The sequence below is a fragment of the Phascolarctos cinereus genome, unplaced genomic scaffold (genome assembly GCF_003287225.1).
Source record: "Phascolarctos cinereus isolate Bilbo 61053 unplaced genomic scaffold, phaCin_HiC Scaffold_3;HRSCAF=262, whole genome shotgun sequence".
Taxonomy (NCBI): domain Eukaryota; kingdom Metazoa; phylum Chordata; class Mammalia; order Diprotodontia; family Phascolarctidae; genus Phascolarctos; species Phascolarctos cinereus.
The window spans coordinates 65,297,699-65,323,869 of record NW_027555736.1 but is presented as its reverse complement, the minus strand read 5'-3'; the positions used below and the strand labels follow the sequence as shown (position 1 = coordinate 65,323,869).

The window sequence follows — 26,171 nt, the reverse complement described above, 5'->3', positions numbered from 1 at the left end:
TCCTATTTCAATCCCAAATTATCTTTTCCCCATTTAGCAAACAGTTATTTCCATCCTGTGATTTGAAAAGAGTTGAAATTAAAGTTTCTGTCATTGATGAAAAAAAAAAGAATGATGATTTAAAATTGCTGAGCTCCTTATCTCAAAGCAGTTTTATATATGAGATGGCTTCATTGACTGGTGTAGGATAATTCTAAGGAGGAGGTTTGCTAGCTGAATGCCACCCACAGAACTAGACAAAATATTGCATCTTTGTGCACTTTGCAAAAATAGTGGCTATTAATTGTGCTGCTCAACCGTAAACAGATCAGGCTTGGAAAAAAAAACACAAAAACAAAAACAAAATAAGAAATGTAGCATTTGGAATTGAGAAGGCCATTTTACTCTGATTTTCAGCTATCAATTCACAGTTTAAATCTTGGCCTTAGGGATACTTAACAAGTGCTTTAAAAAACGTCCTTTGATTTAGTAAATTTGTATTTAGGGCATTTCAATACAATTTAATTTTTAAAGAGATTTATAATCTCTTCTTAAAAGGCAGGCAGTATTTAATTTATCCAAAACCCTATTCACTACTGCTCCAGCCTACTACTTAAACACAAACAAACAAATGAACACCATATTATAAAATCCTATTCTCTCCTTTTTCAATGACCCAACTTAATCCCATATATTAAAAAAAAGAAGATGAAGTAAACAAATAGTGCTAGTTTATCATCCTAAAATTATAGAATTTACCAGGTGATGCAAGTTGACAGTATGGAACTTTGGGGGGGTCTCTCCTTCAGTTGGTTTGCTGGGTCATGCAAGATTAGTGTTGTATAGGATCTTATGGATGATATAGTCTAAACCCTTTCATTTTATAGATGAGAAGGAGGGAGATGAAGTGATTTGCCTAAGGTTACCCATTAATTCATTGCAGAGATAGGACTAGAAGCCAGCCTTCTTGACTCTCAGTCCATGGCTTTTTATGTAAGGGGATGGGAAGAGAGCTAAGAGTGAGAGGCATCAATGGATTAAGTGGAAAGTGGTGGTTGAGGCAACCATTCTGGAAAGATCTCATGCTCACCATCAAGAGAACTGCGAGAGGAAAAAAGCTTTGTGTTGATATGACTGAAAAGATTGTGATTCTGTCTTTGTGCTCTTGGAAAATTCTACAGAGACCATATTCTGTTTGGTTTCTCTTTCTCAGTAGCTGGTAGAATGCTCTGCACACAGTAGGTGCTTAATGGATTAAACCAGGATCTACTTTCTGTACTCAAGGTTCACATTGTTATATTATCATTTTCACTTTACGTTTGCCAGCCTCACAGCTCAATTATTATTCCATTGGAGGTGGAGGGGACCTCTTCATTGTCTCTGCTATACTCTGAGTTTTGCTCACTCTTTCCCCCTTGCTTTGTGATTTTCCCCATTCCTGCCTGGTAAATAGGTATTCCTTGCAGGTGGGGTAAAGTGGAGGGTGGGGGCTGATTTTTCCCACCTTTGAATGGTAGCCTCACCCTGAGTTCTTTAGTTGATGCTTTTTGTAGTTTCGCTATCAGAAATTGAAGTTGGCATGCAAGGATTGTTGTGTTTTTCCATTTCTTAAAAAGTATCTGAAAGATTAAGGAGTGATTTTGATTTTTTTTTCCTTTACCTGCCTTCTTTGTGGAAAATCTACATAGAAGCCAAATATATTTGTTTTCCTGTTAGTTCACATGAGAGCAAATGAGGAGCTAGGGGAGAAAAAAAAATCATGGACTTCATGGTCATGAGCTTTGGAAGATTACAGCATTTTAGAGCTGATAGGGATTTTAGAGATCATTTAGTTTGACAATCATTTTCCAAATGAGGACACCGAGGCTCCTTGGGTAAATAAATTCTCTGTATTTGAAGTCTAAAGATTTGGATCAGTGATTGACTCACCAAATGACTAGGTAAAGTTATGTAGCCTTTGAAGACCTCAGTTTCCTCATCTCTAAAATGAAGGGTCTTAATTAACTGACCTTGAAGGATTCTTCTAGTTATAAATAACACAATTTCAGAATCTTAGAGTTTAATAGGGTTTTCAAAGCCCACTTAGTTTGGTCCATGCCTGACAAAGACTTCCTGATACAATATCTTTTCACAAATGGTCATAAAGCATCTTCCTGAAAACTTCTAAAGACAGGGAACTCACTACCTTCAGAGGGAGGTCCTCCATTTAACTTTTGAATAGCTCTAATTATTAGGGAAGGTTTTTCCCCTTATAACAAGATTGTATTGGACTCCTTACAAGTTCTACTTTTTTCATCTTCTTAGTATTCCCTCTGGGATCAAGAAGAACAAATTTAACCTCTTTTCCTTTAAAATTTTTGAAGAATTATCCCATTTCCTTCATGTCATACCTCTTCTAGCTAAACAGCACCAGTTCCATGAAGCAATCCTCATACGGCATGAATAAGGCTTTTTTTTTTAAACTATCATGATTATCCTTCTCTGGATACATACAAACTTACCAAAGTGCTCTAAAATGAGGTGTCTAGAATTGAACACAATACCCTGTAAGAGCCCTGTTGAAGTAGATAGTGGTTCATGAAATAGAACACTGGACAAAGAGTCAAGAAGACCTTAATTCATATCCTATACAAGACACATACTATCTGACCTTGGGTAAGTCACTTAACTTCTATGTGCCTCAGTTCCATCATCTTTAAAATGGGGGTAATAATAGTGGCTACCTACCTCCCAGAGTTGTTGTCAGGATTGAAGGAAATAACTTTAAAGCATTATATAAACACTTCATAATAATAATAATAATAATAATAATAATAATAATAACAAGAACAATGAGGTCAACCCAAAGTAACACATATAGTAAATTGCAGTAAGGTGGCAGATCTGTTCTGCCCTGTTTATGCCAGTTATAGGGTGGCAGACTATCCTTAGGGATGGTCACACCTCTAAGAGAATAGTAAGATATAGAAGAAAAGAGGATTAGTTTGGGGGGGGAGTTTACTCATGAGGTGGTCCAGGGCAGAAGCAGGACAAAATGGTGAACCCCACACCACCCTTACACCAGGCCAAATATTATATAGAAACAGAACAAAGAAGCATAGGGTCAGGGATCGCACAGGGTCACATGCAAGTTATCCCTATGCAATGTTGCTGCTTTTTACATTAACCATGATACTTGAGGTCATTTTAACCACATTCTTGCTCCCACTGTACACTCCACCACTCATGACCTGCTCATAAATTCTTTCTGATAGTATTTTCTACAAGCTTTCCTGACTGATACACTAGTAATTCTATTATAGAGGAAGCAGAGGAACTTGACCATGAGTTACATTGGAGGCATGATACCTAACAGCAATACATGCACAAGTAGGGAAACAATATAACTAACAAAAGAATAACCACAATTGTTACAATTTTCTTGCACCCGACCTCAAGGGAGGTGAAGAGTTAATGTTATCTGGTAATGAGTGGGAGAAATGGATTTCAAAACTTAAGTTATTACAGGCCAGCTGAGTTTCTGAACTAAGTTTAGGGAGAAAAAGGAAACATGGTTTAGTCAATCTTAAAACATATTGGGGGTGATACAGAATAGAATCAAGTACAAAATGGCATCAGGATCATCTGATTTTCTCAATTTCCCCCCTTTTTATCAGCGGTAGACTTGTTGCACTTTTCCCTGATTGGTCAGTGTAAGAAGACCAAGGTTGATTAATTATAGTAAAAGCCATAGTAAAAACATCTAAAATCATGGGCTAATTTTAGAGGGGAAATACACATGATGCCATGACAGCTGAAAGAACTAAGCATACAGGTACAGCCAAACAGAAAGTTCACAACAATGATCATCAATATCAACTAATATCAGGTCTCCTTGTATTCTAGTAACTCACTCCCATTGTTCATTTAATTGGCACATTTAATCTTTCAACTCATGTCCTGTGTAGTTTTCTGGTCTCTGGAAACATCTCTTAGACATTTTAGGTTAAATCTCATTCTCAGGGCAGGTCTGAAGTGGTCTCCTCTTCAGTAGATCTGCTTCTCTGATTCTGAGTTACTTCCAGAGATCCTTAGATGTTCCTGCTAAAATCTTCTACAAAACAGATCTCAATACAAGTTAGTATAACCTTTCAAATGTTATTTTTTCAATAACTACTTCATGTGGTGAAAACAAGCTCAAATCTCATGGTTTTGATCTTATCAATACTAGAAACCTCAAAGAGTTTAATTTTTTTACCTATTCCTTTAGAATAATTTACAGTTGACATATAGGATTGTCTGACCTTGTTATTTTTAAAAAAAAAAATTTCCACTTCAATTTATTATAGTTTCTTTAGGAGGATCAGCTTCTACTGAAAATCTAATCCTATGTATGAAAATATAGCAAACAGTGATTTTTGCAAGTAAATGCTTTCTACCCCTAGGTTCAATGGTTATACAAATGAATTTACATAAAAGAGTCTGACTTTACTCCAATTATAACAAAAGACCTAGGGAAGGTATATATAGATACATGAGGTAATTAATTCCCAATTTCATGCAGAGAACAGAATATATTTAATGAGTTGTCTGTAGTCATGTTCAGTTGTTAATCATATTCAAATGGAATAGATATTACACAAACATAGACTACAGCTCTTAGAAGCCTTTTAAGCAAAAAGAACAACTTTAATGTAATTCTTGAACAGTTTGCATGCATTTCAGGACATACTCTACATACATGTTTTAATTCCAGATTAAATAATAAACCTAAAAAAAAAGGAATTCCTGACTTTAACCTCACAGATTAACAAATCCATGTCTTTGCTTCACAGGCTTTTTGTCTTACCCAATTATTCATATATCATTCTGAAAGAATGAGATACCTCAAGGACTTAATTTCATATCTGGCTATCTAACTATTATTAGGCAGATGGTAAGTCTAAGCATTCAGTAGATGGTAAATCTAAGCATTCAGTTGTTTGGGATATGAAATGACGAGACATTCAGATTTAAAAAAAAAACCCAGTAAGATCTTAACATAATTGCATCCCATTACAGTACTGCAATGATGAAATTCCACTGTTCACCTGACTTGATAATACAAATTTGCTACGAGAGGCAAAAGCATGGATGTGATTAGAGCATCAAATTGGTCCGCCAGGCATATGCCTAAGGTCACAGAATTAATCAATGCATATATACCAGGATAAAGCATCCTTAGCTCTGATTTCAGGGAAGATTCACAGTTAAGTCTTTGGAACAGTCAATTAATGCAATAAAATTCCACCTCATTGTCAGACTCAAGATTAACCAATTGGGAAACTTTCCTGTTCAAAAGGAAGTAATACAATGGGGAAACTGAGTAAAAGTGATACTACCTTTGCCCATGCCAAGATTGTCCCCTCAATCTTTCCTCAGATATAGACGTCTACATCTGTGGCAAGTCAGGATCACACTCTCTGAGTGGCTTGTGGCATTTCTCTCAAATGGTAGATTACTGACTTCAGAAAATCATACCTAAATTAAAAAATTAGAATAATATCAATTACAGTCTCAAGATATTTTACCTCACATAGCAAGTTTTGCTAATCACAGCTTAGGGCTGAATAAAGTTATCATTACTTTTCTCATATTGTTGCAATGAACAACACAAGTTTACCATCAGACACACATACACACAAGCACACACAAAATTTAGTTTCTTCTATTTCTTCTTTTCCTTGAGTTTAAGCTTATCCTGGTATAAAGATCAATCATTAGAAATCATTTCTATATTATAAACAAACTTGTAAATTTTCATTAACTCAATTTATTGTTTAGCAATTCTGTAACTCTAACAAACTCTTTCCCAGGGGTGACAAAATGTATGCCCTTGCCTAAGCAGATGGTTTCAAGAAACTTGGTAAGTTTACAGATAAGGGAATTTTTTAAGGTCTTTTCTTTTACCTTTTCCCCATACAGTAATTACCACTCCCCCTCCCTTTTTTCCCCCATAATTTTTTCCAGTTCTTACCAAGTCTTATCACTCTGTTATGGACCTATCTAGAATGTTCTGTTTTTCAAGGTATTACAGTTTGTGAGTCCTTGGGAGGGCTCAGGTTCACTCTTCCTGTTCCTTTAAATGAGTTTTCCTTTGTAGTAGGGAGGAAGCAAGTCAGTTCTTAAAATTCAAATTTAGCATAATCTATTAAAAATGGATAGGAGTCATATAATTCATAGCAAAATTTCTAATTTCAACATAAACAGCAATTTAAAAGGTTATTGTCAAATTGATCAGTACTTAACTTTAGTTTGTAAGACTTCCTAAGTATCTAATTAGTGTTCTAATCAAACCCATTTACCTTTTGGTTATTTCCTAATGTGCACAAATCTTTTCTCTTTTTCATGAACCAGGAAAGAGTTAATAACAGGCACACAACTTCCAATGGCCAGGTATAATATTTTTTCCTCACTCTGAAACTTCACTACCACCACCCTCAAACCCTCTTCTTTATAATCAGTGAGATTACCATTTTTTCTAGCTGTAAAACAATAAATATGTAAGTGGGGGGAGGGAAGGCTCTTAATTCCCTTAAAACAAATTCTAAAGAAAGTTAACCTAAAACTTGCTAGAGTATTTTAGCATGTATAAAAACATACAAACTATAATTTTGGAATCCATGATAGAGAATTTGTAATTTAGTCCCAAACTCAGTTTGGTTTCCTAGATGTCTCCAAATATTATGCTATATACAGAGAGATACACAGACACAAAAACATGGACCTCCTAAGAAACTACTATCCTTTTCCCTTATCCCCTGACGTAAGATGGGGCCTTTTCATAAAGAAAGAGAACCTTCCCCTGAAAATAATCCAGTAACTCTCAGAGAATAAAAACTCTCCAAGTCTTTGAACATAAGGCTAAAAGCCTTCTCCACAGAGCTCTCTTTTGGGGAAACAAAAAGCTTTCTAAAACTTAAAATAAGGCTCTAATTCTTTAAGATATAAAAAAAGTCTAAGACCTTTTCCCTAGGTAAACCTAAGGGCCCTTCACGGGGAGCCAAAAGAGATCTCCAAGGAAGCACCGAACAGACATTTTAGGTAACTCATCACACTTAACACAAATTGCACTCCAAACAGATACACACACACACATACACACACTCTCTCTCACACACACACACTCACAAAGAAAAGAAAAAAGAAAAAAAAGAAAAAAAACAAGCTACAGCTTTTCCCAACAAAGGATGGCTACTGCTACCTTAAGCTCAGAGTCATCTGTGAAACTTTTCTTTTAAACTTAAAGCCCTTCAAAATTGCACCTGTCTTGTTTCTTTCATATTCTTATCTGACACTTCCTTTACCAATCATATCTTAGATAATCTTCACTTCACTGGGTTTTTCTTTCCTTGTCTCTCTCCTGCCTGCCCTCGCACTCTGCTGCCATCAGAAAGAGAAGTGGGAGGGGGAGAATAGGGGGGAAGTATGGGGGAGAGGAGAGAGAAAGAGAAACTTTTCCTGTTTTATTTTCCCTTAAACCATCCTCTCTTCCTAAAAAAAACAATTCCCAATCACCTCCACAGTTTACCTTGAGGTTATTCTGTTCTTTGTCATATGACAATAAGGACAATTGCCATTTCAAAGTCTTTCTTAACAATGATGAAAGTCTCATGTTTTCCTAGGCTATAAATCTCCCATTAAGTTACCGAAACAGCCAACCCAGTGCTGCAGGCCTATCAAGCCACAAACTGATCAGTGTTTTCCAGGTTTCCCCTTATTCAAGCCAGGCATCTAGCATGCTTACCACCCCTCATTCCAAGGATGTGGGTGACCAATTTGAGTTTACCCCTGTGAAGGCTTCTTTCCCCAAGCCCATTTCTTTGGTATGTGGCCTACTATGCCAACTAAAAATCTCCAGATTTATTCTGCCCTTATTTTGCCAATTGTAGGGTTGCAGACTATCCTATGAGATTGGTCCAACCTCTGAGAGAATACTGAAAAGGAGGGGCAATACATGAAAGCATAAAAGTAAATAGATCTTATTGAAGGGAGCTTACTCAGAAGGTGGTCCAAGGTGGGTGTAGGACAAAATGGTGGATCCCTATACCACCCTTAGGTCAGGTCAGATATTATATAGAAACAGAACAAAGAAGGCATAGACCCATATGCATGTTTTCCCATGAGATAAAACTACTTTTGCTATTTACATTAACCATGATACTCAAGGTCACATTCCTATACTCTTGCTCCCACTGTGTAGTGTGTAAGCCTGGACTCACATTGAAATAATCTAGCTTCAGATTTATTTATCTCACTAGACCATCATAGTTTGTGGACCTAGACAAGATGAAATATACTTTCCCTTTTTTGCACTGTTCTTACTATGTAAGCATGACCATCTTCAAAATTTTGAAGCTTAGCAAATCTACTATGCATTTAAAGGCAGTGATGCTAAATAAAGAATTTGGAAGATATATGGGGATTTCTTTAACCCCATTTCTTTCAGAATAAGGAATAAGAGTTTACCTCTCTGGTACGCACATGAAACCATTTACCAGTAGGCAGTTCTCTTGGTGAGACAGAAGGTGTCAATAAGCATGGGCTCAGTGTATGCTACTATAGCACCTGTTATCAATGAATCTAAAAGGTCACTTAAAAGCTAAATTACTTAATAAAGAGCATGGCTATTTCCAAGCCATTTGTTAGATCAGTGGAAATTTTTAATAACTCTTAGTTTTAAGCTTGAGGTTGATGGTCAATGGAATTCAGAGACATGTCTGGAATATGGTCTTTAGAAGTAGGAGTCCCATGGGATAAAATCAAGACATAAAATTTTATTCCATATTGATATTCTGACTCTAACTTTTAGCATCATTGTGATAATGAATGACTATTTTATCTTCATCTTCATAGACCAGTCAAGATGACATCATAGAAATGTATGAGTTTAAAAGATAATGCCTCTATGCATGTGGTGAGAGATAATCATTGGACAACCTTTGGATACCAATGGTATCACGATATCAAGAGAAAGCAAGGGAAGTACCCAACATAATGGGTGGACCCTCTATGGTAAAGATATGAAAGACTAATTTATTAAGTGCCTATTGCATTCCAGGCACTGACTAAGAACTAGGGACTTGGACAAGTTTCAAAGTATCAAAGAAATATCCAAAATGAAGAAATCACTGTATCCATTTTAGTGCTTGAAACCAGCCAAATATTCGAATAAGGCAATATCAGCTTATCAGTAAGATAATTCCTCATATGTAGAGGTTGTCACAACTGAGGAAGAAAAGAAGATAACTTTATCTCCTGGCTTCCAAGAAATGCAAAGGAAAGGTAATAAATATTTAAATATTGCCTACTATATGCCAGGCACTGTGCTAAGCACTTTAATCAACCAATAAACATTTATTAAAAACCTTCTTTGTGTCAGATACTATGCTAAACATTTTACAGATGTCTCATTTGATCCTCATAACAACACTGTGAGGTAGCCACTGTTATGATCTCCATTTTACAGTCGAGGAAACTGGGGCAAACAGAGATTAAGTGACTTGCCCAAGGTCATACAGCTAGTAAATATGTGAGGCTAGATTTGAATTCAGGTCTTCCTGACACCAGGCCCAGCACTATCAGTACTGTTCCTAGCACTGTGCCACTAAAGTGTCCAATAAAATGCTAACTATTATAATTACTGCTACTGCTGTAGCTACTGTTGCTACTTCTTCTTCTCCTTCTTCTTCTTCTTGTTCTTCTTCTTCTTCTTCTTCTTCTTCTTCTGTTCTCTTGTTCTTCTTCTTCTTCTTCTTCTTCTTCTTCTTCTTCTTCTTCTTCTTCTACTACTACTACTACTACTACTATTACTACTACTACATGCTGAGCTTGGACTTGAGAAGACCAGAGTTCAAATCTGGCCTCAGACTCTTACCAGTTGTATGACCTTGGGCAATTCACTTAACCTCTGTTTGCCTGTATCCATTATCACTTTTGTTTGAACTGGCTGGACTAATAACAGAGGATATTATTCACTTTGAATAAGTGTTTCATAGTTTCTGTGGTATGTGCCATTTTCAGTGGAATATAAGAGCACCTGAGTGATAAAATCTTCCTAACTGTCCTAACATCTTCTCAAGTGAAATGTAAACATACAGTAATAATTGTAAATCTAGGATCAGTCTCCATTATATTCCTTAAGGAGGTATCTTGCACATTACATTTTTATGAATCTTGCTAATAATGTTAAAAACACTTGCTGACCAGGCAAAGAATGTAAATTATAAATGAGAAGGGGAGAATAAATAACAATATACCAAGAGGTTAGTATTTGCTGTTCTATTATGATGAAATAGCTTTAATGTTAAAATTACATTATAGAAATGTGTCTTATAATCTCAGTATGAGGACTTTTTTTGTGTACAGCACACTTTAAAATGTATTTGTAGTCAGATTTTATTTTGATTAATGGTGACGCTTTTCCATTAAAAATGCCAGGGAGGGCTTGGCAAAATAGGTCAGGAGTGACTGAACAATGTCGTTGGAGAGAATCCATTTAAAGTTTTATTAATATTCCACACAGAATATCTTGAGCCAAATTTAGAAATTCAAACTATGGATCCCAAGGAGGCAGCTGTTAGACAAGACCCTGAGAAAAGAAGCAGCAGAAGAGATGGTTTGGGATCATGAGCAAGAGCTATTGTACTGAAATCCAAGTCAAACAAATTGACTATTTGAGAAGCTTCTAGATCTACTTACTGATGTTTCCTTCATTCTAGGGTGTGTGTGTGTGTGTGTGTGTGTGTGTGTGTGTGTGTGTGTGTGTGTGTAGAGACAGAGACACAGATAAAGACACATAGAAAGAGACAGAAACAAAAAACGCATTTATCCTTCTTACACCATAGTAAGCACTGTCAGTTACTCAAGTGCCACAGTACAACAGATTAAAGAGAAAATAATTCCAAAAATAATTTTCTTTTAGAAAACATGATGAAAAGTCATTGGATCATAGAATTAGAGTTGGGGGTGATCACAGTTGGGAGGGATACTCTAAACCACTCATTTTTAAAAGAAGAAACCATGTCCCAGAGAAATGAAGTGATTTCCCACATTGCCCATAAATGGAATATAAACTTGGATCCTTTGACTCCTAGCTTCCTTCTACAATATTATGTTACTTTCTTAAATTGAATTAAATTAAGCATTTGTCTTCCCCATTGAACTGTGAGATCCTTCACAGCAGGCACTGTTTTGTGCCTTTCTTTTTAGCACAGTGCTTGGTACACAGTAGGTACTTAATAAATATTTGCAACCTTGGCTTCTTCACTTGACTAGATATTTTGGGGAAAGAATTGTGTTAGAATTCTGATAAAATATAAAGCTAAATAGTATTTGCCATTTTCAATATATTATTTTTTTTTAGCATTTTTAAAATTTTGGTTCCCAAATTATTTGCCTCACTCCCACTCTTCTCCTATCCACTAAGAGGACAAGAAGTATAATATCAATTATACATATAAAATCATGCAAAACATTTCCATGTTAGCCATGCTGCAAAAAATGCTAGAAAAATGGAGAAAGTGAAAAAAATATATAAAGTTAAATTTGTACTGAGAGTCCTTAAGTTCTCTTTCTGGAAATGAATAGCATTTTTTCTTTTTATCATGAGTCCCTCAGAATTGTCTTGGATCACTGTATTGATCAAAATAGCTAACCCTTTCACAGTTGATCATCCTTACAATATTGCTGTTACTGTGTACAATGTTCTTCTGGTGCTCATTTCACATTGCATCAATTCATATAAGTCTTTCCAGGTTTGCCTGAAATTATCCTGCTCACAATTTTTTTTAATAGCTCAGTAGTATTACATTGCTATCATTTACCACAAATTGTTGAACCATTCCCCAAATGATGGAAATTCTCTCAATTTTAAATTCTTTACCACCACAAGAAGAGCTGCTATAAATACTTTTGTACAATTATGTCCTTTTTCATTTTATTTGCTCTCTTTGGGATACAGACCTAGTAGTAGTATTTCTGGGTCAAAGGGTATGCACAGTGTTATAACCCTTTGGGCATAATTCCAAATTGTTCACCAGAATGGTTGGACCAGTTCACAACTCCACCAACTGTATTAATGTGTCTATTTTTCCAGCTCTCTAGCATTTATCAATTTCCTTTTTCATGTTAGAAAATCTGACATGTGTGAAGTGATACCTCAGAGTTGTTTTATGTTGCATTTCTCTAATCAATAGTGATTTAGAGCATTTTATATGACTATAGATAGATTTGATTTCTTATTCTGAAACCTGTCTATTCATATCCTTTGACCATTCATCATTTCAGGAATGGCTCTTCTTATAAATTTGATTCAGTTCCTTGTATATTTGAGAAAGAGGACTTTATTAGAGAAAATTGCTATAAAAATTATTTCCCAGTTTCCAGCTTGTCTTCTAAATTTTTGCTTCATTGATTTTGTTTGTGCAAAACCTATTTTTTGAATCCATTTAAGAGAGACAGAGCCAAGATGGTGGAGTAAAGGAAGGGACCCACCTGAGCTCTCTACCAAACCCCTCCAAATAACTTTAAATAATGCCTCTAAACAAATTCTAGAGTGGTTGAGCCCATAAAAAGACAGAATGAAACAATTTTCCAGCATAAGACAATTTAGAAGTTCAGCAGGAAAAGTCTGTTGCTCTAGGATGAAAAAGGAGTGCAGTCCACCACAGGCCACACCAGCACAGACAGGGCCCAGTAAATAAAGAGCAGGCCTCAGAGAGACTGAGTCAATGGTAGCAGTGGTAGTTTCCAGACCTCTCAGCTCACAGATGGTGAGGGGATCAGACAGTGGGTTAGAAGGAGATTTATAGGGGTTGCTTTGCTGGAACCTGGGGAAGGACTCTGTTGCATTGCCTGTACCTAGATCTTAGTCCCAGTGCAAGGAGGAGAACTAGCACAGCAGAGCTTGCAGCCACAGGGGAGCAGGAATCCTGGTCACATTTCTAGGGGTGAAAAAAGGGCTTATGGTTGCTCACAAAACAGTGCACAATACAGGAGAGCAGTAAATACCTACCTCTAAATCACACCACCTTGGAAGAGACAAAAACTTACAGGTCCTCAGAATTACCTCTGAAAAGAGCTGCAAAAAAAAAAAATCTGAATATTATAACAGTGCCCCTTCCACTTGGAAAGCACAGCCCCACTTTAGCATAGAGTTATAAGTCAAGAGATACGCTGGAAAATGAGCAAATAACAGAAAAAATTCTGACCATAGAAAGGCACTATGGTGACAAGAAAGATCAAGACACACACCCAGAAGAAGACAACAAAGTCTAAGTCACTGTATCCAAAGGCTCAAAGAAGAAATATGAATTGTTCTCAGGTCATGGAAGAGCTCGAAAAGATTTTTAAAATTAAGTAAGAGAAGTAGAACTAAAATGGGAAGAGAAATGAATGATGCAAGAAAATCATGAAAAACAACTCAACAGCTTGGTGAAGGAGGAACAAAAAAAATACTGAAGAAAATAACACCTTACAAAACAGAATAGGCCAAATTGTAAAAGAGGCACAAAAATCCAAAACTCCACTTGGCCAAGTGGAAAAGGAGGTACAAAAAACTCATTCAAGAAAATAATTCCTTAAAGTTAGAATTGGGGAGAAAGCTGCAGCTCTCCACAGTATGACCCCACATGTGACCAGAGCTTTGAGTCCCCTAACTCTGCCCCTTTCCCAGAGCCAACAGGTATACCCTGTGCAAAGCCTGGGAGCCCAGTGTGATCCAGTTCATTCCTCCAGCAGCCCGTCATGAGTGACAGCCTGCTCTCCTCTAGTTGGGCAAGAAAGATGATTTACGATGACATCAATAAAAAGTGGTTATCTGGTATAGGCCCCAGGCCTTAAGCAGAGTCCAAATCTGCCACAGTTCTAGTACCAATGCCTTTCATGTTGTGGGCCAAAAGATGTAACCAGATCAACAGGTTGTTATTAACTGCCATTGCCCAGGGTATTAAGTACAACTGGGCCATGCCCAATTTCCTTTAGTGGTGGAATGCCCGCGTTGTCTGGGGCCTTAACTTTGGCAGCAAAGAAGATGCTGCTCAATTTGCTGGAGGGATGACTGATTCCCTAAAGGCCTTAGAAGGAGGTGGGCCAGCTCCCCAACTCCTGAATCCTGGTCTGTCCAGAGTGGACCCTCACCAGAAGAGGTGGAGCAGCAAAGGAGACAATAGCTAGAACATTTGGAGCAAGTGGAAAGAGAACGCTAGGTCTCCAATGCAGGAAGCCCAGGTGCTTCCCCAGCTGGGGAGACCACACCCCCTCTAGGACCCCTTTTCCCTCTGGGCTACTCCCCTCAGGAGCAGAGCCTCTGACCCTAGGTGGGGCAGGAGGCCCACCTCCAGCACTCCTACTACTGTCTGCCCAAGGCCCCGGGGGGGGGGGAGTGCCCCAGGCCTGGCTTCAGCCCTCATAGGAGTCAAACTCAGGAAGGTCTGCAAGGGTGAGTCCTCCAGGCCCAAAAGCTGAAAGCACTTGGAGCACCAGGGGAGGGTTAAGGAAAAAATGAGCATCATGCTGGCCTGGAGGAGGAAAACAACTTTGACTGGGGAGAAGCCCCCAGACAAGGACAAACCTTCCAATCAGGAAGAAGCTGAAACAAGAATTTCCACACAAAATGAACCTGTTTGGAGACCATGGGAGAAGAACAACACAACCCTTCCTAGGATGAAGTCTTCCACATCAGCAATGAGATGTGAGGCCCCTACCTCGACTCCCGGTACCCACAAGAAGTCTGACTTAGACAGGATCAAACAGGAATTGCTGGAGAAGATGTGGAAGGAGCTTCAGAAAGTGAAAGAGGTAATAATAGAAGCTTTTGTTCAGGAGCTCCCAAGCGGGGCTTTCTATGACCAGAAGCACCTGGGAAGCCAGCCCTCTACCAATCCCTCCTGCCTTGAGCTTTGGGATGAGCTGTAGAAGCTGCCTCCACACCATAGCCTTCAGCCCTCTTTGAAGACCCCAAGGACGTGGTGACCCAGCCCTGCCAGTCCCTTCTGGCATGCAAATTTGAGGCAGGGGGCTTCACCTCCCCCTTCTATCCTTGGTCCATTCCCCATTTCATCCTCTGAGGCTCCTTCCTCTGCTTGAGATATATCAATCAGCTCCAAGAAGTAAAGAGGAAAAGGAGATTGTCTCCCCTTTCTGAGGCCCCTCTGAGGGCCCAATGTTCACATTAATCCTTAGAAATTTTCAATTTTTTAATATATATATATATATGTATACATATGTATATGTATATATATATATGTGTGTAATATATATATACATATGTGTAATATATATATATATGTGTGTGTGTGTAATTATATATATATGTATATATATATATATATATATATGTAATGTCTGTCTGTCTGTATGTTTGGGAGGGAAAGGGGGGCATTTTATTTGTTTTGATGAAGGTGGTGTCTTGGCAGTCTTAAATGCTGTAATCCTAGCTGTCCTCCTCTAGGGGTATGGTTTTTCCAAGGGGTATAGGGAACCAGGACCTCTCCCTACTGCAGGTAACTGCCTTCTCCCCTCTCCCTCAAAATATTCCCCTTACCTCTTTTCAATAAGGAGTTGATTCTATGATCCTATAAAATAGTGTAACTTTTTTTCAAAAAAAAAAACAATTTGGGTAAGCCTGGGTTTTGGAGCCATTCCCCTGGATGGGAGAGTGAATGGAAGCAGAACACCCTCCTGAAGGGTAGGGAGAATATTCTCTCGTCCCCTTCCTCATGTTGAAATAGACTCAATTGGAATAAATCTACCTTTTTTCTATCACAAAAAAGTTAGAATTGGGCAAATGGAAGCTAAGCACTTTATGAAACATCAATAAACAATCAAACAGTCAAAAGAATTGGAAAAAATAGAAAAAAATGTGAAATATATCATTGGAAAAACAACTGACCTGGAAAATATATCCAGGAGATATAATTTAAGAATTATTGTATTACTTGGAAGTCATGATTGGAAAAAAGAGCTTAGACATCATCTTTCAAGAAATTATCAGGGAAAATTGCCCTGATACTCTATAACCAGAAGGTAAAATAGAAATTGAAAGAATTCACTGATTACCTCCTCAAAGAGATCCCAAAATGAAAACTCCCAGGAGTATTATAGGTCAAATTCAAGACCTCCCAGATCCAGAAGAAAACACTGCAAGCAGCCAAAAAGAAGCAATTTACATACTGTAGAGTCACACTCAACATAACACAAGATTTAGTAGTTTCTACATTAAAGAATCAAAAGTCTTGGAATATGATATTCCAGAGGGCAGGAGAGTTAGGATCATAACCAAAAATCACTTACTAAAAAAAAAAATTGAATATAATCCTTCAGGGTAAAAAATGGATATTCAATTCAATTGAGAACTTTCAATGACTTTTTCCTGATAAAAAGACCAAAAGCTGAATAGAAAATTTGACTTTCAAATATGAGATACAAAGGTATAAAAACATAAGCAGGAAGGAGAAATCATATGGGATCTGATAACATTAAACTATTTATATTCCTACATGAGAAAATTATATCTATAACTCCTAAAAACTTTCTCATTATCAAGGCAGTTAGAAGGAGTGTACATAGACAGAAAACAGAGGTGTGACTTGAATGTGATGATATGATTATTTAAAATAATAAAATTAAAGGATGAGAAAGAACAATTCAGTGGGAGAATGGGAAAGGGAGAGGTAGAATGGGATAAATTATCTAACATAAAAGAGGCTTGAAAGAGAGTAGGAAAAAAAAGGGGGAAAATAAGATAGAGGGAAATTCATAGTTGGTAATCACTATTTGTGAAGAAAAAAAATTACGGTGAATTTCTCTGATAAAGACTTTATCCTCAAACATGTAGAAAACTGAGTCAAATTTATAGAAATAAGAGCCATTCCTCAATTAATAAATGGTCAAAGGATATGAACAGGCAATTTTCAGGCAAAGTAATTAAAGCTCTCTGTAGTAATAGGAAAGAAAAATGTTCTAAATCAGTACTGATGAGAGAAATGCAAATTAAAACAACTATGAGCTACTATCTCATACCTGTCAGATTGCCTGATATTACAGAAAAGAAAAATTACAAATGTTAGAGTTCTATTTGATATTTAATTGGGGATTTAAAATTTTTTTCTAGTTTTCTTTTTTCAAATTGCCTTCTCAATTAATTGATCTGTATGTTCTCTTTATTGATGTAAGCGTTTAGAGATAAATTTTCCTTTAAGTATGACTTTGGCTGCTTCTCACAAGTTTTGGTATGCTATCTCTTTATTGTCATTCCCTTTAATGACATTACTAATTATTTCTATGATTCATTCTCTTATCCATTCATTCTTTAGGATTAGATTATTTAGTTTCCAATTAGCTTTTAATCTATGTTTCCATGACATTTTATGGAATGTAATTTTTATTGCATTATGGAATGAAAAAGGTTTTTATTGCAGGATGGTCTAAAAGATTTATTTTTCTGCTTTTCTACATTTCTTTGTGAGATTTTTCTGCTGTATTATTTGGTCATTTTTTGTGAAGGTTCCATACATACTGAAAATGGAGTATATCATTTCCACATAAAATGTTGTTTACAAAAAACACACTTGAAACAGAAACACAGAGTTAAAATAAGGGACTGGAGCAGAAACAATTATGATTTTAGATACAGAAGAAAAAAAAGGCAGGGATGTCAATAATTATCTTAGACCAAGAAAATGTGAAAATAGAACTAATTAAAAGCAATAAGCAGAGTAACTACATCTTGCTAAAAAGCACCATAGACAATGAAGTAATATTAATACTAAACATATATGCATAAATGGCAGAGCAAATTAAAGGAAAATTTAAATGTTATAGGTGGAAGTAGACAAAAAAACCTATGCCAGTGGGAGACCTCAACTGTCCCCTCTCAGAACTAGATAAATCTCACCATAAAATAAAAAAGGTCTTGAAGAAATTAATAGACAAACTTCCATATACTCCAATATGACTTCCATATACTCCAATGGAGTATATCTATTCCCATTCAGTTGTGTCCAGAGGTCTATCATATCTAACTTTTCTAAAATTCTATTAATTTCTTTAAGTCCTTTTTTATTTTATGGTGAGATTTATCTAGTTCTGAGAGGGGACAATTGAGGTCTCCCACTGGAATACTTGTTTTTTGTCTACTTCCTCCTATAACATTTAAATTTTCCTTTAATTTGCTCTGCCATTTATGCATGTATGTTTAGTATTAATATTACTTCATTGTCTATGGTGCTTTTTAGCAAGATGTAGTTACTCTGATTATTGCTTTTAATTAGGTCTATCTTCAAATTTTCTTGTCTAAGATAATTATTGATATCCCTGCATTTTTTTTCCCATCTGTATCTAAAATCATAATTGTTTCTGTTCCAGTCCCTTGTTTTAACTCTGTCTTTCTGTTTCAAGTGTGTTTTTTGTAAACAATATTTTATTGGATTCTGGTTCATAATCCAATCTGCTATCCACTACTGTTTGGTGGATATATATCTGTGTGTATGTGTATATTTATATGTGTATATGCATATGTGTGTATGTATATAATGTATATATGTATATGCATACATACATGTGTATGCATTTATGCACACATATATTTTCTCCTGTCCTTGAACCAATTCCAATGAGAACGAGTTTCAAGCAATGCCTGCATGCCACCATATTTCCCTCTGCTGTAAAACTCTTCTTTGCCCATTACTTTTACATGAGATAATATCCCAGTTCTTCCTTTCCCTTCCCCGCTTTCCCAGTGTATCCTTTTTTTTTCTCAAAGCCATTCAAATTTTTTTATATCAGCATAATATGATCAATTTACCCCTGTGCCTTCTATTTAGATTCCTTCTGACTGCACTAAGAATTATAAAATAATTTTAGGATTTATCTATTTTAGGATGCATTATCTTCCGAAATAGTAATATAAATAGTTTAACTTTATTAAGTCTTTTATAAATACTCTTTCATATTTACCTTTCATGTTTCTCTTGGGTCTTAAGTTTGCATGTCAAATTTTCTATTCAGTTCTGGTCTTTTCATCAGGAATGCTTGAACATCCTCTATTTGATTAAATAACCATTTTTAACTTTGAAGTATTATACTCAGTTTTGCTAGGTAGGTGATTCTTGAAGTAATACCAGCTCCTTTGCATTCTGGAATAACGTATTCTAAGCCATCCACCCTTTTCTTGTGGCAGCTGCTAAATCTTATGTAAGCCTGACTGTGGCTCCCCAATATTAAAATGTCTTCTTTCTGGCTGCTTGAAATATTTTCTCCTTGACCTAGGAGAATTTGGCCACAATATTCCTGTGAGTTTTCATTTGGGGATCTCTTTCAAGAGGTGACCAGAGGTTTCTTTTGATTTCTACTTTTCTTCTAGTTCTAAGGTGTCAGAGCACTTCTCCTTGATAATTTCTTGAAACGTGATGTGTAGGGTCTTTTCAATGATCATGGCTTTTAGGTAGTCCAATATTTTTAACACGATCTCTCTTTGTTGAATTTTCTAGATCAATAATTTTTCCAGTAAGACATTTTACATTTTCTTGTATTTTTAATTCTTTTGAAATTGTCTTATTGTTTCTTGATTTTTTGTGAAGTCACTAGCTTCCACTTTCATAATTCTAATTTTAAGGAATTCTTTTCATCAGTGAGCTTTTGTATCTCTTTTTCCATTTGGGCTATTCAGCTTTTTGAGTTTTTTCTTCCATGAATTTTTGCCTCTCTTTTTGTTCAGTTGTTTCAGTTGTGTCTTCCTCTTCATGACCGTATTTGAGGTTTTCTTTGCAAAGTTATTGGACTGATTTGCCATTTCCTTCTTCAGCTCATTTTACAGATGAAGAACTGAAACAAACAGGGTCAAATGACTTGTCCAGAGTCACACAGCATGTGTGTGTGAAGCCAGATTTAAACTCAGATGAATCTTTTTGACTTGAGGCCTGGAATTCTCTCCACTGTGCCACCTAGCTTCCCCATGCTTCTTCTATCAAACTACTAATTCTCTTTTTATAACTTTCTTGCATCATTCCTATTTCTTTCCCAATTTTCTTCTGGTATTCTTATCTTTTTTTTTTTTAAGTTCTTCCAGCAATTCTTGTTCAGCTTTTGTCCAATTTGCATTTTTCTTTCAGGTTTTGATTGTCACTGTTTTTGTGACATTTTCTTCTTCTAAATTTATAACTTCACCTTCTCTGTCACCACAGTAGCTTTCTATGGTCAGATTCTTTTTAATTGTTGTTTTTGTTGTTTGCTCATTTTTGCTGCCTACTTTTTTGCTTTGAACATTAAAAGTGGGCTCTGCTCACCTGCATTGGGGCAGAACTACCCCGGTCTTCATACTTTTTTTGCTCTGATGTTTTTGGAGATAGTTCTGGGGTCTGCAAATTTTAAGCGCCTCTATGTGGCATGATTTGGTGATAGGTGGTTTCAGTGTTCTCCTTTTATGCATGCTAATCTTTACCCAGGAAGCCCCCTTGACCCTCTATATCTGAATATATAGTGTATAGTGTATAGTCCACAATGTACCTTTCCTCCCTGGAACTGTGACCTAGAATTGTATATGGCCAATAAAGTTGCCAAACAATATCATTTCCTACACCCAGCGTCAGCAAAAGGTCACCCTGTAATATCTTTCTGACCAGTTGTCTAACTCCCTTGACATTTTTTGGCCTAGTGCTCTGGAAGCTGATGCCTCCAAGGACCACTGTTGATGCTGCTATGTGACCTCCAGACTGGGACCCATCCTGATGTCACAGACCCCTCCTTTTTACTTCCTAAGTTGTCTCATCTTTACCTTTTTTGGCTATATCTTTTCAGAATTTGATTTGATGTGTTATTTTAAAGTTGTTTGGTGGAGAATGTTGGGAGAGTTCAGCTGATTGCTGTCTCTATTCTATTATCTTGACTCCAAATGGTACTTACCTTCAAGAACTTTACATTTTACTTGACAGGATAGTGGTAGGACATAAAATACATACAAGCATTGAAGTTGATCATTTTAATTATAATCTACCTGATATCTTTGTATTAAAGCAATACTATAGAACTTTTATGTGTTTTGTGGCTGAATTTAGAAATAATTCTTGATCTTAAGAAGTGAGACAGGAAATGGCACCGTGGAGAGAGTATTTAAATTGGAGTCAGGGAGACATGAATTCAATTGTGGCTTTTGACATTTCCTGGTTCTGTGACCCTGGGAAAGTTACTTAACCTTTGCTTATTTTAATTTCTTCACATGTAAAATGAAAATAAACTCTGAGGTACCACATCACACCTATCAGATCAGCCAACACGACAAAACAGGAAAATGATAAATGTTGGAGAAGATGTAGGAAAATTGGAACACTAATGCATTGTTGGTGGAGTTGTGAAGTGATCCAGCCATTTTGGAGAGCTATCTGGAACTATGCCCAAAGGGCTATAAAAATGTGCATACCTTTAACCCAGCAACAGCACTTCTAAGGATGCATCCAAAAGAGATCATACAAATGGGGAAGGCACCCATATGTACAAAAATATTTATAGCAACTCTTTTTGTGGTGGCAAAGAATTGGAAATTGAGAGGTTGCCCATCCATTGGGAATGGCTGAACAAGTTGTGGTATATGAATGTAATGGAATACTATTGTGATATAAAAAATGATGAGCAGGCAGACTTCAGAAAAACCTGGAAAGACTTGTATGGGCTAAAGCTGAGTGAAGTGAGCAGAACCAGGAGAACATTGTATAAATAACAGCCTGTTGTGCAATGACTAACATTGATAGACATAACCCTTCTCAACAATATAAGAATCTAAGATATCTCCAAAGGTCTCATGATGGAAAATGCTATCCATATCCAAAGAAATAACTATGGAGTTTGAATGCAGATTCAAGCATACTATTTGCTATTTTTTCTTCTGTTTTGTTTCATTTTCTCTTTCTTGTGATTCCTCCTATTGGTTCTAATTCTTCCTTACAACATCACTAATGTGAAAATATGTTTATATGAATGTATATGTATAGCCTATATAAGATTGTGTGCCATTTGGGGGAAGGAGGTGGGGAGGGAGGAGGAGAAAAATTTAAAATTCAAAAGCTTATGGAAGTGATTGTTGATAAATCAAAATAAATTAATTAAAAAATAGCAATTACAGGGTTGTTAAGATCAAATGAGATAATATTGGTTAAGTGCTTAGCACATCAAAATAAATGTTTATCTCCTCCACTCCACTTATATTTTAAAGGGGAATAGGAGAGATGACATAAAAAGAAAAAATAATGAACAGTTTTGTTCTCTGGGATCTTACTTTCTACTAAGGATAAACATTTACCTAGATATGCATAACATAATGTAGTGAGTGATTATAGCAATCAGAGAAAGTTCTATAGAAACATTTCATCTTCCTATACCTAGGGTGGTTAGAAAAAGGCTCATGGAGGAGATGGTAACTGTCCTGAGCCTAGAAGTTGGGAAATAAGAAAACTGGAGGTGAGGAGATAGTATATTCGAGGAATGGCATGGGGGAGATGAGGGAGCATGGTGTGGTTTTTGTAAATGTGCCTCTTTCATATAGGAAGTAGGTATTGATTTTGATTGCCTCTAGAATCAAATATAAACTCCTCTGTTAAGATTTTCAAAACTTTTTATAACTCTGATCCCAACCTATCTTTCCAGCTTCATTGGATATAATTTCCCTTCCACTTTTGGAGAATCAGTCCAATTGACCTTCTCTTTTTTGCTCAAGTAAATGCTTCCATCTTCCATCTTTTTGCCTTTACACTAGCTGTCTCACATGCTTAGAATGCACATTCCTTTCTTTGAGATGAAGCTCATGCAGCCCTTCATAAATAAAACCTTTCATAATCCCTTCAATTTTTAATGGATTACATCTCAAAAAAAGTTATACTTAGCAAATTTGTATTTATTTATATTTGTTCTCTTTATGTTTATTTTGAATATTCATGCAAATATGTATTGTCTCCTTTGTTAAAGCATAACCTCCTTACAAAAGGCGTTATTTCATTCATTATACCTGTTTCCCCAGTACCTAGCATAGAAGCTGAAACATAGTAGGTATTTTATAAATACACATCGATTATTTGGTTGATTGAGTTCCTATAGATTAAGTATACCAAAATTTAAGAAATTTTGTGGGGGAGCATATATTCAGTGTTTTATTTTTAGAATAATATAAGGCTCAATTTCAATATCATTCACTGAGTATCATATTCCAATCCATTGAAAAATTACTGTTCAATCTCTTAACATTTTTTTTTTATCCATTACCTCCCAAGGGAGAAGAAAAAAGAAGTGCAGGCAATGTTAGAAGTGACTATTTCAAAGAGGATGGGTAGAAATTGTATTTTCTTAGGAAATTATTTAATGTCAAGTTTAGAAAATACAGTATAGTTGAAATTTGAGATTAGTCATCAGACAGCTGACAACTTCCTTCCTTACCTGCCAGTCAAATGTTCCAAAAGATCTGAACTATAATACATTCCTGAGCATATTGGCAAATTTTGATCCTGGTTGATGGAAACAAAAAGGAGAGAGATTATTTATTTCTGTTTGACTTCTTTAGACTTTTAGGATGAAAAATATCTAAAGCACTTTCCTATTTTGTTGTGAAATAAACATCAAGGCAGGCTTATAAATTCCATTTTAGACTATGCTGCTTGTATTAAGAAAAGGCAAGGGTAAAAACTTAAAAAAATTCATTCCACAGTAGCTTGCATGAAAATGAAATTTGCCCTCATCAGAAGGGCATCTTCTGTGTTGTGGGTAGAATATCCCCAAATACAATACATGGAGTGTCAGCCTTCATGCTGCTAACATGGCAATTGGAGATACTTTTATCAGTATTTTACCTTTTGTAATTCTTCTTTGCCAGCTCACCTCTGTAGTGGAACTTCAAGGATGTGAATAATGTTAGTTTTGTACATATTTCATTTTTGGTATATTTTAGCAATTATATTTTGATTCTGAATTGTTCAAAGGAAACATGACATACTAAAATGAAGATATTGGATTTGGAAGCAAGAAGACTTGGGCTATAGTTGTGGTTTGGACATGATCTGTGTGACCACAGGGTGGTAATTTTGTTTCTCTATGTCTTGGTTTCCTCTTGTGAAAGATGGGAATGATAATAACATTGGGCAAGTAACAAGTCTCTCTAAGTTTTAGTTTCCTCCATGTAAAATGAGGATCATCATCATCATCATCAGTATCACGTTGGTCATAAGGTTATGAGGATCAAATAAGATAATGTATGTAAAGCATTTTGCAAACTTCAATGCCATATATAAATATTAGTTATCATCAATATTTAGCTTCATTCAAGAGAGGATTCTGGGAAGACGGCGGAGTAGATCAGAAAATTCCAAACTCTCAGGATTTTCCCCCACAAGAGAGATGAAATAATACCTCAGGGTGAATATAGAGTGTTAAAAATAAATAAATGCTTTTATCAAAACGTGTTCAAGAGGGAACAATACATACATGTCTAGAAGAATTTATAAAAGTCTTCTAAATGCAGAAGGAAAGAAAATAATAAGGGGATAGGGAGGAGAAAGAAAATAAGGAAGGGATTTCTGAAGGGGATGGTGAAGGAATAGGTTAAAGGGGGGTATACAAGGGTATTTAGATTTATGGGAAAGGGTAGATAAGGGAGGAATTCTTGTGGGGGGAAGTTTAAGTAATAGGAGGGCAAGGTAGAGGGTAGAAGTAAAGAAGAGGAATTAGGAGGGATAGGGAATAAGAGATATGCACAAATACAAAATTCAAGTTCAGAAGTAGAATTTGTTAGGGAATGTATATGTCTATATACGTATATGTGTATCTATATATCTATCTATCTATCCATCTATCTATCTATCTAAATATATCTGTGCTTAATTGTAGCTTTCTTGGGGAATGTGGGGAGGAAGGTGGGAAAAGAACCAAGTGAAAAGAGCACAGCAGAGAAAAAAAGAAAACTAACAAGGCAGCAAAGAAAAGATGGACAGCTCTCAACACAACACATAGTATTTATTATATAGGCTTTCTTGAAATAGAAATTTATTGCTTTACATGTTGAATCCTCTCATTCTGCTGTGGACATGATTTTTTTTTCTTTAATAATTTTATATTTAAGTTTATAATATGTTTCTTTTTCTTTTCTTATGTATTTGTTTCAGTTATAAAAATTATAGAAAAAATTAAAAAAGGGAAAAAATAAGAAAAAGTCCATTTAATCAGTGTTTTCTCTTTAGTGACACATATTACAACCCATGCATGCATTTCCATCCTAGGTGACTGTTGTCCATGTCCTCTGAGAGATTACTCACGGGGGGTTCACCTTTTGAGAACTTTCTCTAGTTCTTTTGGCATTTTATGGGTATGAATGGAGTTCATTGGCTTTATATCAATTATCTTTGACTCTAACTGTATCATTCACCCATCTTCTTTTCTAGTCATCTATATTGCCAATGATGTCCATTATATTGCACTTTCTGTGTAGTTCTTGGATGGTGGTTCATTGCAATCTACACACCATGTCCATCTCCACTACCATGTGTGTTGCCCTCAACTTCAGTTCTTTGGTGACTTTAATATTCACCATCTTGTGTCACTGGAAGAATGTTGGTATTACAAAAGTGGACCTATTTGTTTCAGGAATAACTTGGCATCCTCAAGTATCAGAGGAAAACTCTGAATAAACAACTCCATTTCTAAAACAAACAAACAAAAAACAAACATAACCAACAATAATAACAAACCCTTTCAATAGAATATTACAAAGTACACACTCCCATGCCTGATTCTGTGCTTGATTTTCGGAATGCAAAGACAGGAATAAATAGCCCCTGCCCTCAAGGAGTGTACATTTTACTGCATAGAAACAATTTGTACACAGAGAAATAAATACAAAATATATACCAAACAATAACAGGTAGTGCAAATGGGAGTGGACATTTGCATAAACACCTTGGGGAATCAAAAAATCTTCCTGTATGATGTGATAGTTTACTGACCATTATAGAAAGCAAAGGATTAGTAGAGATGGAGATTAAGGAGGGAGAGTATTCCAAGCATTGGAGTGGGGTGGGGGGAAGACATCAATTTATGCAAAGACACAGAGGCAGGAGATGGAATGGTGGGTACAAAGCATAGTGAGTAGGCTCTGTCGGCTGGAACATAAAGTAGGAATCATAAACTAATATCACAACAAATTC

The 26,171-nt window shown here is 36.1% G+C and overlaps 1 pseudogene; it reads left to right on the top strand.

Annotated features, from left to right (window-relative positions):
• The first annotated feature begins 13,743 nt into the window (after positions 1-13,743).
• On the top strand, positions 13,744-14,913 carry LOC110215383 (vasodilator-stimulated phosphoprotein pseudogene; annotated as a pseudogene).
• Positions 14,914-26,171: the final 11,258 nt, after the last annotated feature.